The sequence below is a fragment of the Gracilinanus agilis genome, chromosome 3 (assembly GCF_016433145.1).
Source record: "Gracilinanus agilis isolate LMUSP501 chromosome 3, AgileGrace, whole genome shotgun sequence".
NCBI lineage: Eukaryota > Metazoa > Chordata > Mammalia > Didelphimorphia > Didelphidae > Gracilinanus > Gracilinanus agilis.
Genome location: NC_058132.1, coordinates 591,936,771 through 591,950,302, shown reverse-complemented (window position 1 = coordinate 591,950,302; position 13,532 = coordinate 591,936,771).

The window sequence follows — 13,532 nt, the reverse complement described above, 5'->3', positions numbered from 1 at the left end:
AAAGTCTCCAGGGCTTATCTTTTGATGTCAAATCTTTTAGCATTCTAAAACTGTCCATGGGGTTTTCTTGGCAAAGATATTGGAGTGGTTTGCCATTTCCTTCACCAATGGATCACTTTTTGGAAGAGCTCTCCATTCTGACCTGTCCTTCTTGAATAACCCTACATAGCATAGCTCCTAGTTTCATTGAGCTAGACAAGGCCCTTCACCACCATAAAGCAGCAATCCAGGGAGGGAATCTATCTATCTACCATCTCTCTATTTATCTAGCTGCCTGTATGCCTGGCTCTTTGTTTATTTAAATTCTTTCAATCACTTATTTTTTATTTGTTTGTTTATTTATCTATTTGTTTATTGATAGGCTGGATTTCTCTATTCTACCCACACTGGAAGTACAAAGGCTATGCATGAGTCCAGTCCCATTAGTGATTGGCATGGAAACCTTGACCTGTTCTCTTCCAGACTTGGTCTGATTGGTTCCCTCTTAGTCAGCCTGAGAGTCACCATATTGGTGCTTACCATATTGGTAGACATCAAAATGGCTTTAGCCTCACTTCAGCTTAGGAACTCCCTCCCTGGAACTTGGGATAACTTGGGATAACATGTGGATGATCATGCCCAGCAAACAAATATTTATCAGGGACCAATCACTATGGTAGACACTGGAAACACAAGGAGGCTTTTGCTCCTTGCCCTTTTGGAACTTACAACATTCCTTAGGGAAATAAGAAATAAGTATAAACAAAACAGAGACAAGGTGATTTGAGGGGGAGGCAGCATTAAGGCTAGCACTCTAAGGTTTTTGAAGCACTTTACCTGTTATTCCATTCAATACTCACAACCACACTGTAATATAGATGCTATTATGATCTCCATTTTGCAGATGAAGAAACTGAGGCAAACAGAAGTTAACTGACTTGCCCAAGGTCACACAGTTTGTAAGCAACTGAAGCAGAATTTGAACTCAGGTCTTTCTGACTCCAAACACTGTGTGTACCCATTATACCAACTAGCTGTGTTAGCACTGGGGAATCTGGGAATCAGAAAAGGTTTTCTTATTGAGAAGCGTGCTGAGCTGAGGTTTGAAAAGAAATTAAGACATCGATAGTGATTCATTTGTATATATTTGCTCCTTCTCCCATCCTTTCCCACAGCTACATGGGATGACTATATTGTCTAGCAAGGGGCTATATTGGATAAATTCATCTTTTAGGTGCAGAATAGAGAGATTCAAATACCTATGAGACATGCCCCAAATGCCCTGGCTGAACTCAGGCAGGTGGCTTATTCCCATGATTTCTAGAGTGTGCCAAGCCGCCATTGTTTTTAGGGAAGCTTGATCTTCATATGTTTGCTTGGTGCCAATGGACTCAGGAAGAGTTTATCCATTTATAGGACAAAGATATCTATTTATAGGGGGGAGCCCTGATGGGGAGGGGGACAGCTAACTTATCTGGGGACAGAAGGGCTAAATATCACTTCCATTAGGCCTTGCTCACTTGGTATGCTGAAAAGGGCTTTCTCTGGATCTGGACAGATGATTTAAAGAGATAAAAGAATTAAGCAAATTCTCCTAGGCTACCGACGTAAAGAAAAACATTTAAATCAAAAGTAATCTGAGGGGAATGAGGAAGTTCAGATCATCACAACACTGACGGGTGTTTTTCACACAATGTACTAAAAGACAGTGACATCCTGTTTGAGAACCAGCTGTTTGCTAGAAGCAGAACTGGGCGAGAGATCAGGAGCCTTGGGTTGTGGTTTGAGCTTGGGTTCTTCTCACACACAGGATGAGTCCCCACAAACCATTTATGCCATTTAGACTTGGGAATGGCAGGGAGTTTCTCTCTTCCCTGCTAGACCTTGCCAAGGGACAAGGATTATAAACTAAACCAGTGGTTCCCAAACTTTTTTGGCCTACAGTCCCCTTTCCAGAAAAATTATTACTTAGCACCCCCTGGAAATTATGAAACTATTTATTGAACTCAGAATAGAATCTAATACAAAAAAAGTGTGGCCATCACCGCTCCCTTGGATTGCTGCAGCATCCACCAGGGGACGGTAGCGCTCACTTTGGGAATCACTGAACTAAACAGATGATGGAGCAAAGGAACACTCAACAGTTAAAATTAATTTACCACACCAGGGGCAAAAGGGAAAATGAAGAAGAAATGAAGTTAGGAATAGAGAAGGATTGATAGGTTACCAAGTCAAAATCAGTGATAGCCAGGTATGCTAAACCAAGGTCAGAAATAACAGAGACCAGACAGGAAAGGGCAGGGGAAGCACCTTGTGAAGATCAAGGTCACATTCTAGAACAAGTCAGAAGACTTTAAGGCACCTTTAAAGAAGAAATTGCTCAGGGACCCATAAATACCTGGCCCAGTCTTGTGGTGTCACCTCTTTCACTTCATTCTGATTTTTGTGTGAACCCCAGCATGCAAGCCTACTTGCTTCCCCAGAAGGCTTTGACCTCAGTTTTCTCATCTATAAAATGACAGTAATAATACCTTGTGGAAATAAAAGAGATTAGTGTTAGGAGAGCATTTGGGAAAAGGTAGGTAGTACAAGATGGTGCCAATACCATTATAATGAATATTATTTAAGAAAGTTTGAGGTATTTTTTTGTATAAGTCATTTTCCATATGCCTCCCATATTCTTCCTCTTTGACTTCCCTTCTTAATTTTCCCTTATAAATAGAATTAATATTTTTTAAATCAAAAAGAAGCAGCAGGGTGGTGGATAAAGTGCTGAGTTTAGAGGTAGAAAGACTTGGGTTCAAAATCTTGCCTCTAACCCTCATAATCTATATGATGACCCTGAACAAAGAAGCTACTTAAAAGTTTAGTGGAGAGGGTTTCCATCCTGGAAATCTTTTATACTCATAAAGCACTGTTGCTTTGCCTATCCATGTAAAAAAAATCCCATCTGCAATATAAATAAATAAATAAATGAAATAAGTGTGTGTCCATTGTCAATCTACCAACTATTGTTTTGTGACTCTTGGGAATTTGCTGGCTCTGTGCTAAGGGTTGTAGAGTCAATAAAGAAGAGTAAACACAATCCCTATCCTCTAAGAGCTAATATTTCACCATAGTTGGGAGAAAAAAAGTAATGTCAAGGAAAAGAATAAGAGAAAAATGAAGTTCTCTCATTGGGTGAGACTAATGGAAGTACACACAAGAAGGTGAAAAGGGAGGGAGAAGTCAGAGAAAGCTTCTGGTTAGAAAAGGGATTTAGGAAGGCTAGAGAGGGAGTCAGCAAGGAATAAAGAAGGATCCAGGTGGCTCAATGGACAGAGTGTGGGGCCTGGAATCAGGAAGACTCATCTTCTGGAGATCAAATCTAGCCTCAGACACTTACTAGCTGTGTGACCCTGGGCAAGTCACTTAACCCTTTTACCCTTAGTTTCCTCATCTGTTAGGTAAACTTGAGAAAGAAGCGGCAAACTACACTAGTACTCTTGCCAAGAAAACCCCAAAATGGTACTGAACAACAACAATAACAGCCAAAGATCTGCCCCAGATGCCCAAAGTCAAGTCAAAAAGCAACTAAGTTCCTACTATGTGCCAGGCACTGTGTTGTATGCCAGTGATGAGGAAAGAGCTCATAATCTAAAGGGGGAGGATCTTGGTAGGGAGGAAGGGCTATCTTAGTACACACTCACACAGAGGACTTAGAGACCTGCTTTTCTCTATTACAAAAGTTTCCTACAGATATCAGAATTCCTAGTTTTAGCTCTGCTTAAAGGTACCTCTGACACTCTTCTTCCCATAGAATCCTTAAAGAGTATTTAGATTGTGAAGTTGTAGGAAAGGTTTAGGAAAAAGATGAGTATTCAATTGGGGAGTTTACTTATTTGACTAATCTTTATTAAATACCTGCTTATATGTTTATATGCTGGACAGTCCAGAGACTAACACCCAGGCTGAAAAATTTAGATCAATTACTGTTTATGAAGGGAATATGATTTTCTTGATAAAATTTCATTTTGAGTTATTCTGCTGTGTAGAGACCATAAGGTTTTATTACTTGGATTTTTTTTTATCTTGTGGGAAGAAACATTTTCAAAGTCATAAAATATGTTTATTTTCCTTTTCTAGTAGAAAAACTTGCAACAACCCCAAGCCCAACCAATTTTAATTCTGTTTAGAAAATAATTAACCCTCCAGACCCACAATTGGTAACCAAATGCCAGCTAAGAACCACAGCATCTCACTTCTTCTCTTTATTCTGACTTTTTGGAAAGCATTAAGGACAGGAACTGAGGCTGTGTTTACCTTACAGAGCATCAAACCCATTAGGGAATGCAAAGAAAGAAAAAGCTTGGTGTCTCTGGTTGCCAGATAGTATATGCCAGTTTCTCTTCCTAGATATAATAGCATTGGTATCTTGGATACAAAAGCTACTCTCTCTAGCCCTCCTATCCCCTTCTGCCCTTATAATTCAGGGACCCCAGTGCAGTGTTAGGAAAGAATAACTTTTAAAGGTTGGTTGCCCAGGAAGTGTGAGAACTGTGAGGATCTCCAGTACAGTTGTGGCCCAAAATGGCGGCAGGAGGACATTTGAGTGTTTGGGTAACATGGATTAGAACAGAGATGACAAATACAAAGCTCATAACACTCTTGTGTGACAGAGACATTATTAAAATGAAATGTAATGAGGGGGCTGGCTAGGTGGCTTGGTGGAAAGAGAGCCAGGCCTAGAAACAGCATGTCCTGGGTTCAAATTTGAATATTGACACTTCCTAGCTCTGTGACCTGGCAAGTTACTTAACCCCAGTTGCCTGGCTTTTGCTGCTCTTCAGTCTTAAATCCAATACATAGTATTGATTTTAAGATGGGAAGTAAAGGTTTCCCCAAAAAATGTAATTAGAAAATATTTAACAAAATGGATAAAAATATAATAAAGCATAGATAATATTACATTTTAAAAACTAAGTTAATACATAGCCTAGAGGGATCCTTATGTATAGTTTAGGAGCCCTTGTTTCTGTTTGAGTTTGTCACCACTGAACTAGAAATCATTTTCCCTTGTGAAAAGAATCATGGTACAGCGAAAAGATGAAGCATCTAGGACCAGAAAACCCAGGTTCAAATCTTCCTTCTGAAACTTGTGTGACCTTGGGCACATCCATCAGTTTATTCATCTCTAAAATGAATGTGTTGAGTTAGTGATTTCTTGGGTTTTTAAGAAATACTTTCTTGAGTAACTCATTTTCTCCTGTGGACTTTTATTTATGTTTATCTGGGTGGAGGAAAGAGGTTCAGATTGCTTAATGTTAACCTCTGGTCACTTCTCTTGTTAGTAAGGTTTTTTCTGAATTTGTTTGTTGTAGTTTTTGCTCTGCACCATACCTTCATCACCTCGTCCTCCATCTCCACCCACCTATCAAAGTCATTTTCTGAATACAGACTGATTTCTTGGGGTTAGCTTAGAGCAAGGCACCTACTCACCAAGATTTCAATCCATGTATACAGGAACTCTAACAGTATTTACTGTTGCCATGTGACCTTCGGTGGGCTTGAGGCAAACCCACTTGCATCTTGGCAGGTCAATTTCCTTCTTTAAAAAATGGGGCTATCAATACTCATTTTCCTCACAGGGATGAACCTGAGTGTTATCAGATTGTAATTCAACTTGTAAATAGGAAACAAAGGGTAACAAAGATGCTTCAGGAAGTCAGTCTGTGATTCCTACAGTAGGAGCTCTCAGATTGAGCAGAGATATGATTAAACCAAGGAGAAGACTGTCTGGGTGGAGGGAGTGGGAAAGTTCTCTTTGGCCCAAGAAGAAATCCACTGTTTCAGTTCCCTGTTATTGATGGATCAGATTGTGTAACAGATTTGTTAGCAAGTCACTTAAGACCCTAATGGATTTCAGATGTCTGGAGTTGTGTGTGTGTGTGTATGTGCGTGTAGGATGAACATAAGCACTTTCCCTTGTGTTTAATGAGTTTCTCTCTTTGTTGAAATATGAGATTTATTCTTAGAGGATTTGTAAGTGGGAGGCAGTAGCTTGGCTTTAACTGACCCTCATCCTGAAGGTTGGAGGCAAAAATGACTAAATGAAAAATAGATTGGATTATGAGGCTAAGAAGACACCCACAGTAGAGTGTTCATGACCACTAGAATGTCATTTTGTTCCATCATAATTATATAGAAGTTCAATAGCTGGGGTGGCCAAAAATGCTCCAAAATATTAATTTCCAGTAAATAATGGGAAACTAAATGGATTGGACCCTAGGTCATTAAGGCAGTATCCATGAGATTCATTGGGTTGTTCAGAGCTTTTTTTTTTCTAACTTCTTATAATGAGGGAAGATTATTTCTATTTTCTCAGTCAGTTTACAGATGAAGAAACTGAGTCTTAGTGTTGTAATTACCTGTAAACACATAAAAGGCTTTATGGTTGACCAATTCTTCTTCTCTCTTTTCTTGAGAAAAGGGACTTAGATCTCTATGCTTTATCTCAGACCCATATTCTGCTAAGGTTTCCATTAACATAAGGAAATTCTCTGAAGACATTGATTTCCAAAGGGATATATGGATTATTGGAGGCCTTACAATAGGCACTACCATTTGGGGAATGGAGGTAGCAAGACAACACTGTCATGAGGCAGTTACTAAATAAACCCCATGATGCTAGTGGAACACATAAAACACATGCCTACTTGGGGAAAAGGGACAAGTTTCCCCATAGATGTAAAATAACAGATCAAAAGCCAAAACATTTGTTAAGTATTTATTATGTGCAAGAGAATGGTGGGGAAGATACTGGTGTGGGATAGTTTTAGCACTTCCTTAAAAGGTGGTCAAGGAATACACCTCTGAAGGAGGGCACACAAGAGTGGAGGCATCTCTGGGGTGACAAGGTTACTGGAATGGAGTGGGAAAATCTAGAGACTGGGGCAAGGACAGTCAAGCTGCAAACAACCCAGAAACAATTTCAAAATAATGACAAACTGCAGAAAACTGAAGGTACTCTATAAATGCAGAGACAGAACCAATGAGGAGAGGGGCCATCCCTACTGGTTTATATAGCTTCTGTCCTGGGATTAATAGGCATACTCTGGTCCTCCAGGCTCATTTTATAAGAGGAAGCTAGATGATAGCTGGGTCAAACTCTCAGGCTTATTGCTTTCAGCTCTTGCCCTCTGGGTGGACTCAACTCCAGAAGTCTCTAAGGGACTGGTAGAGTTGAGAGAGTGGACACAGTTCTGATGAGCCAGGTGCCTGCCTGCCACCCTTGTCTGCACTAGAATGAAGGAGTTGAAAGGGCAATTAAAATTACCTGCCAGCCTTGGATTTATCCAGTTTGCCAAGTTGCCCTGTTTCAGCCAAAGTTGTAGGAGGAATGAGTATAACAAATGTAGTGACTCAGAAGGAGCACCCACTCAACTTGTCTGTCCTGAGTTGTTTCTTGGGGGGCTAAAGAGCCTTGCAAATAGACTGAATTGGTTGGTCAGTCAGCTAGTCAGGCTCTATGCTAAATGTTTGGGATCCAAAGAAAGGCAAAAACAATCTCTGCTTTCAAAGAATTCACCGCCTAATGAAGGCGACAACATGGGACAAGATATGTACTGGATAAATTGAAGATAATCAACTGAGAGAAGTCACTAAGACTAAGGACTGGATAAGGATTCTTGAAGAAAGTGAGACTTTAGCTGGGGCTTGAAGGAAGCCAAGGAGCAGGGACAAAGAGAGAGAGTATGTTCAGATGTGGGAGATGACTAGGGAAAATGGTTTAAGTTGAGAGATGGAGTGTGCAAATAATAGCAGTAGGGCCAGTGTCATTGAATAGAAAAGTATGTGAATGGAAGTAACATGTACTTACTGGAGAAGGCTGGAATGATAGAAAAGAGTCGGACTATGAAGAGCTTTGAACAGCAAATCAAGATGATGGGGATGATGGGGAATCACTGGAATTTATTGAATAGAGGGGTGATCTGATCAGGCTATATTTTAGGAAGATTAATTTCATAGCTATTCTGAAATTGGATTTGAGGGGGGGAGTGACTTAAGGCAAGGTGACCAACCAGAGGACAATTGAAATAATTTACCTTCAGGTAGTAATGGCCATTTTCCTCTCTAGATCATTTGACAGAAGAGGAAACTGAGGCAAATAGTGTTAAGTGACTTGCCCAGGGTTACACAGCCAATAAATATCTGCGTCTGGATTTTAACTCAAGACTTCCTAACTCCAGGCCTGATACTTTATCCACTGGGCCTCCTAGTTACCCCAACTTAGGCACCTAGGAGGATGATGGTATCCATGACAGTTATATAGAAGTCAGGAACTGAGGAAGGTTTTGGGGGAAAGAAAATGAGTGTTAGTGAGTAGATATCAATGTAGCCCCATATTGCTGTTGCAATTTTATCTAAGTGGCAGGTCAGTAACCTCCTTCCCAGAAAGTGCAGCTTAATTTACCAAGAAGAATATCATTATACCTAACCCTAAAGAAGCTTCTCTGAGCCTTGGGGACAAAGCTTTTCTCTCCTATTAGTGAGAATTGTATTTAGATATGATTGGAGGTTGCTTTGTATATGGTGTTATACTAAATGGCTCAAAGATAGTGATTTTCTTAATGTAGACATTCACTTTAATGATTACATATTTAGAACTCTTTTAAGTAGAATATACTGTTTGTTCCCCTTGTGTAGACAGAATTTACTCTCCAAGGCTCGTCCGACCCAGCTCATCTTATCCAGCATTCACACAGTGTAAGCACACAATGAGATGGAGGGTAGGATGTCAGGATGGGACATGGATTCTAGATACACAATTCCCCCCTGTGATTCCATTGGGAGGCAAGCATGTTGAAATCTTGGGGAGTGAATTCTATCTCCATTCCCTGACTGTCTCTATGCCTGAAAAAAACTCATTCAGTGTTCCGTGTTCTTATGATTAAAGCCTGCATGTTTAAGTAGGCTAGTCTTTGGATGATAAATACCATTACTAATTATGGATTAGAAGTCTTTCTTCCTCTGTTAACCCTAGTGGAACTTTTACTCCATTGGCAAAACCTCTGAGAATGAAGGGTCACTTCCATTTCAAAATGAGGGACCTTAAGGTTGATTTGGGGTTGAAGGGGAGTCATTGTAAAAAATTTCCCTAGAAATGACTCATTCAATCTTTATAGAGCTAGTGGGTAGAAAGTATTACTGAAACTGAAAGTTGGGTGAGAAGCCAGAAGGCATAAGAAGATTTACTTAGAAGGTAAGTGATGAGCCCAATTAGGGGAAGGAATCAGGAAGATGGCAGTTGGACCAAAGGCCATTTAGGTAGAAGAGGAAGCTATTTGGCCCAGAAGTTTGTGCCAGCAAATTTAACACATATTAGATTGTTTTTAGGATAAGATACCTGTGACCTATAACTCACAGAGGAAAGAACATTAGCTATAGAGACAGAAGACCTGGGTTCAAATATAGCATCTGACATTAACAACTCATGTGATCTTGAATCCCAGTTTCCTTAGCTATATAAAATGAAGAGGTTGAACTAAATAAGTGCCAAGGTCTCTTCCATTTCTAGCCTGATTATTCTTTGCATATCTGGTCATCAATTTTATTTCCTACGAGTCTCTGTTTTACTTCGTATTTGTTTCAATCCAATCCAACACAACAAGATGGTAGCTGTATTAGGCACATATGATTGAGACACTGGCTCTGGGAATATAAAGAAAATTTGGGAAAGCCCCTCAAATCAGTTTCTACCCTCTAGAAAATCAGGTTCTCCTGGAATATGGTTTTATCCAGTCTGAATGAACGGGACAATTTTTTTTTGAGAAGACCCAATCTTTGTGTCCAGATTGGCCAGAGAAGAGAAAGGAATTGGTCCAAGAGCTAGTGCTAACAATGAAAAAATACAGGAGAAATTATAGCCTTCCTGAATTTTCCCTGACAGCAATTAAAGGTCAAGTTCAGAATAGCATCAGAAGAGGAAAATCCTAGGTGGGACTGGAGATGGACCTCAGGTATAGAAATGGGAGTCTGGAACATTGTCTTGTTTCCTTCTCAGCCATTGTTACTGCTGAATTGTGGCAAGACCTGACTTTCCAATCATTCTGTGCTTAGCTACCTGTTTCATATCAGATAGTAACATGCTGTCCCAGGTGATGAAGGCTATGACTCCTCAGAGAGCAAAACCCTCATCCTTTCTGCTCCACTACATGGGAATGGCCATGCAAAAGGAAGGGTAATGTAGGGATAATGAGTTCGTTGTTGTGTGAAATGAAGGAAGGCAATCCTATAGGCAAGGGGGATGGGGGCAAGAGAGAAAGGGGAAGAACTGTTTCAAGCACAGCTGAATGACTGTGGCCCTGTTTCAAGTTGTACAACACCGATCCCTGGGGAACCATGGCAGCAGATGGAGAGTGTGGAGATGGAGGGGATTGTAATAATAGTGATAATAATAGCTCTCATTGATACAATGCTTTACACTTTGTGCAGCTCTGGGACAGGTCTCAGACAAAACATTCTCTCACCTCTCAGACAAGAAAGAGACCTGCAAATTGGACCAGGCATTGGGAGGAGTGGAAGAGTAAGGGTTGGTTATAAATGCAATTTATTATGAAGAGGCACTACCAATATTTTGCAGCAGATTCATATGCCCAGGAGCTTAGACAGCTGGCAGGGTTAAAGAAGAGGGACAGACTTATAGGGGAGGGAAAATAACCCAGTGCCCATCCAAAGTCCCATGGAGTAATTCTCCAAACTATTTACTTGAAACCAGACAACAGAGGCCCCAGCATCTTCAGATCCTAGTGTCAAGGGGAAAGATCCTCTGTCTTTCAGACAGGAATTAGTAAAGCAAACTATCCCCTCCCTTTATCTCCCCCCCAAAACTATAAATTCTGGAGCCTGGAAGAATTGTCATGCATAAGCCTTGAAGCTACAGGAGAGCTCTGTGTGACAGGGAAATGATGGCTCCCCTATTTGCTAGTAAGGCATGCCTTCAGGTGGGGAAAGAACACTGGGGTTTTCCAGAGGGCTGTGGGGAGCTCAGAGGATTTCAACTGTAGCCTGGAAAAGCAGCCACCAATCTCCAGAAAATGCTAGAGAACAAAGAAGCAATAAACACATGCTGGACCCTTTTACCAATTGGCCAGACCCCAAACTGAAATGAGAAGAGAATTGCTGTGGGGCATGTGTCTGAGCATCTAAAAATGCTTGAGAAAGAAAAATAAACTCTTTTTTGCAAGGAAGAATTCATCCTGGCAAAAATGAATAAAGCAATTTCAATCAAGACAAGGGATCCCCTTTGAAAAACTGACTTGGTGTGCCCACAAACCCAAGAGGAAGTTGCCTCTGATCTTGTTTGTTGCTGATTTCTAACTTGGAGGCTCTGTTTTCTGTGCAGAGAGGTGAAAGAATTTAAATGTGCAAATACAAGCACCTGGACAGGTCAGTAATGCCTGTTATAGTATGACACGAATGGGTCAAGTCAGGAGATTTAGGAAGTGGAGATGGATATTTGTCTCAACATCCATTTTGTGGATTTTGTACCAAATTCTACAATGAGTCAGTGAAAGAAGAAGACTCTTTCTTCCCCACTCAAAGGGCAGAGAAGAGGATTGGAAATCACAATCTTGGATCAATTTTTGGGTTCCTTCCTTTGTGTACTTCTCTTTTTATCTAATGAGGACTATGACATAGAGATCCATTGACTTAGAGGATGTTAGAGCTAGAAGAAAATTTGGAGTTTATCTAACTGACCACTTTTATTTTATACCTGAAGAAACTAAGGCTCATAGGATGTAAGTGATTTGCCCAAGATTACACTGTTGGGCAGGTAGATGTAGACTCATCTCCCTGAGTTCAAATCTAGCCTCAGAAACTTTCTGTCACTGTCACCTTGGGCAAGTCACTTAATCCTGTTTGCCTCTTTCCTCATCTGTAAAATGAACTGTTGAAGGAAATGGAAAACCACTCCAGTATCAGAACTAAAATAGCTACACAATTAGCAAGGGACCAAGCTGGAGCTTGAATCTAAATATCCTGATTTCCCAAAACAAGTATCCCTTCCACACAGAGATATATCCCATTGTGATTTTGATATATTGTGGGTTGGTATAAAAAATTAAATGGGATTTTTGGAGGAATTTTGTGGAAGCTGTAGATGACATGCAAAGGTCAGCAGGTGACACAGAGAAAGTTTAGAGATTCAGAAATACATAAAATATATATAGAGAATATTGTATTATATCATTATAGTTTGTCTTTTAATACCATAAGTATATATATATGCATATAAAAATAATTTCTTTTTTGAAGTTAAAATAAGTAAAAGATAAACATTTGGGAACACACAAAAGCTAAATGGTGAGGGTACTGTACCTCTAAGCCTCCATGACATGGAAAAAGATATCTATACTTTCTATTGTATTGCTGTTTCAGGAGGTTTCCCTTAATAGACTCCTGTTTCAAAAACTTCAACGAATTAGTGTCTGTAACTATTTTTCAGTGTCTTGTAAGAGTAGGGAAATTGGGAGGTTTTTATTGCCCAAAATACAGTTGCAAAGCTGCTGTATTTTGGCCAGTGAAGAACCTTGGTCTCCCTCAGATGGTAAAATAATGACAGTCCCAAGTTCTTAGTTGTTATATAAAATGAGAGCTCGTATATGCTTCATATTTTTAAATGAGGTAAATTATTTGTAGAGGCGTGGGTAAAACATATATATATATATAACAATGGGACCAAGAGCCAAACTCCAGGCACTTCTAGACACTTGGTATGCATGCTAAGTAAATAAAGATGCAAAAGTCTTATTTCAAAGAAACAAACAAAACTCAAATCGTATGTTAAGGGCTGTCTGTCTTGAGCATTTGTCTAGAATGTCGGATTTAGGTGAATCTGTCTAATTGCTCAATATTTGCTGCTATTCTTGAACGAAGAAAAAGAACAAACCACAATTGACTGGAACTATGTGACTTTAATCCAATTCTCCAGACCCAGGGCGCCTGGTTGACTCACTCAACTGTTTCCAAGAACTGCTGCTTATGGGGTAGGGCCTACCTAATTTACAGATGCAGATTCTGAGGAGGAAATTAAATAGCTTTGAAGACCTGGCTTTGAAAACCCAAACTTTTGAGAAGACAATTCCATATATTTTCTTTCCGCATTTGTGAGGATGCATCCATTTCATTCTGAACACAACAACTAGACAAAGTGTCATTCTTTTTATTTATGTCTCTATATCAGAACCTAGTCCAGTGTAATGCATATGGTGATTGACACTATTTGGTAAGGTTTTGTTTATTATGAACTTCTCCCTGGTGGAGCACCCCCACGCTCTATCTTCAATTGAAAACAAGAGGGAAGGAGGCAGCTGGGTGGCTCAGTGGATTGAGAGCTAGGCCTAGAGACAGAACATCCTAGGTTCAAATCTAGCCTCAGACACTTCCTAGTTGTATGACCCTGGGCAAGTCACTTAACTCCAATTGCCTAGTCCTTACTACTCTTTTGCCTTGGAACCAATGCTTAGTATTGATTTGATGATAGAAAGTAGGGGTTCCAAAAAAAAAAAAAA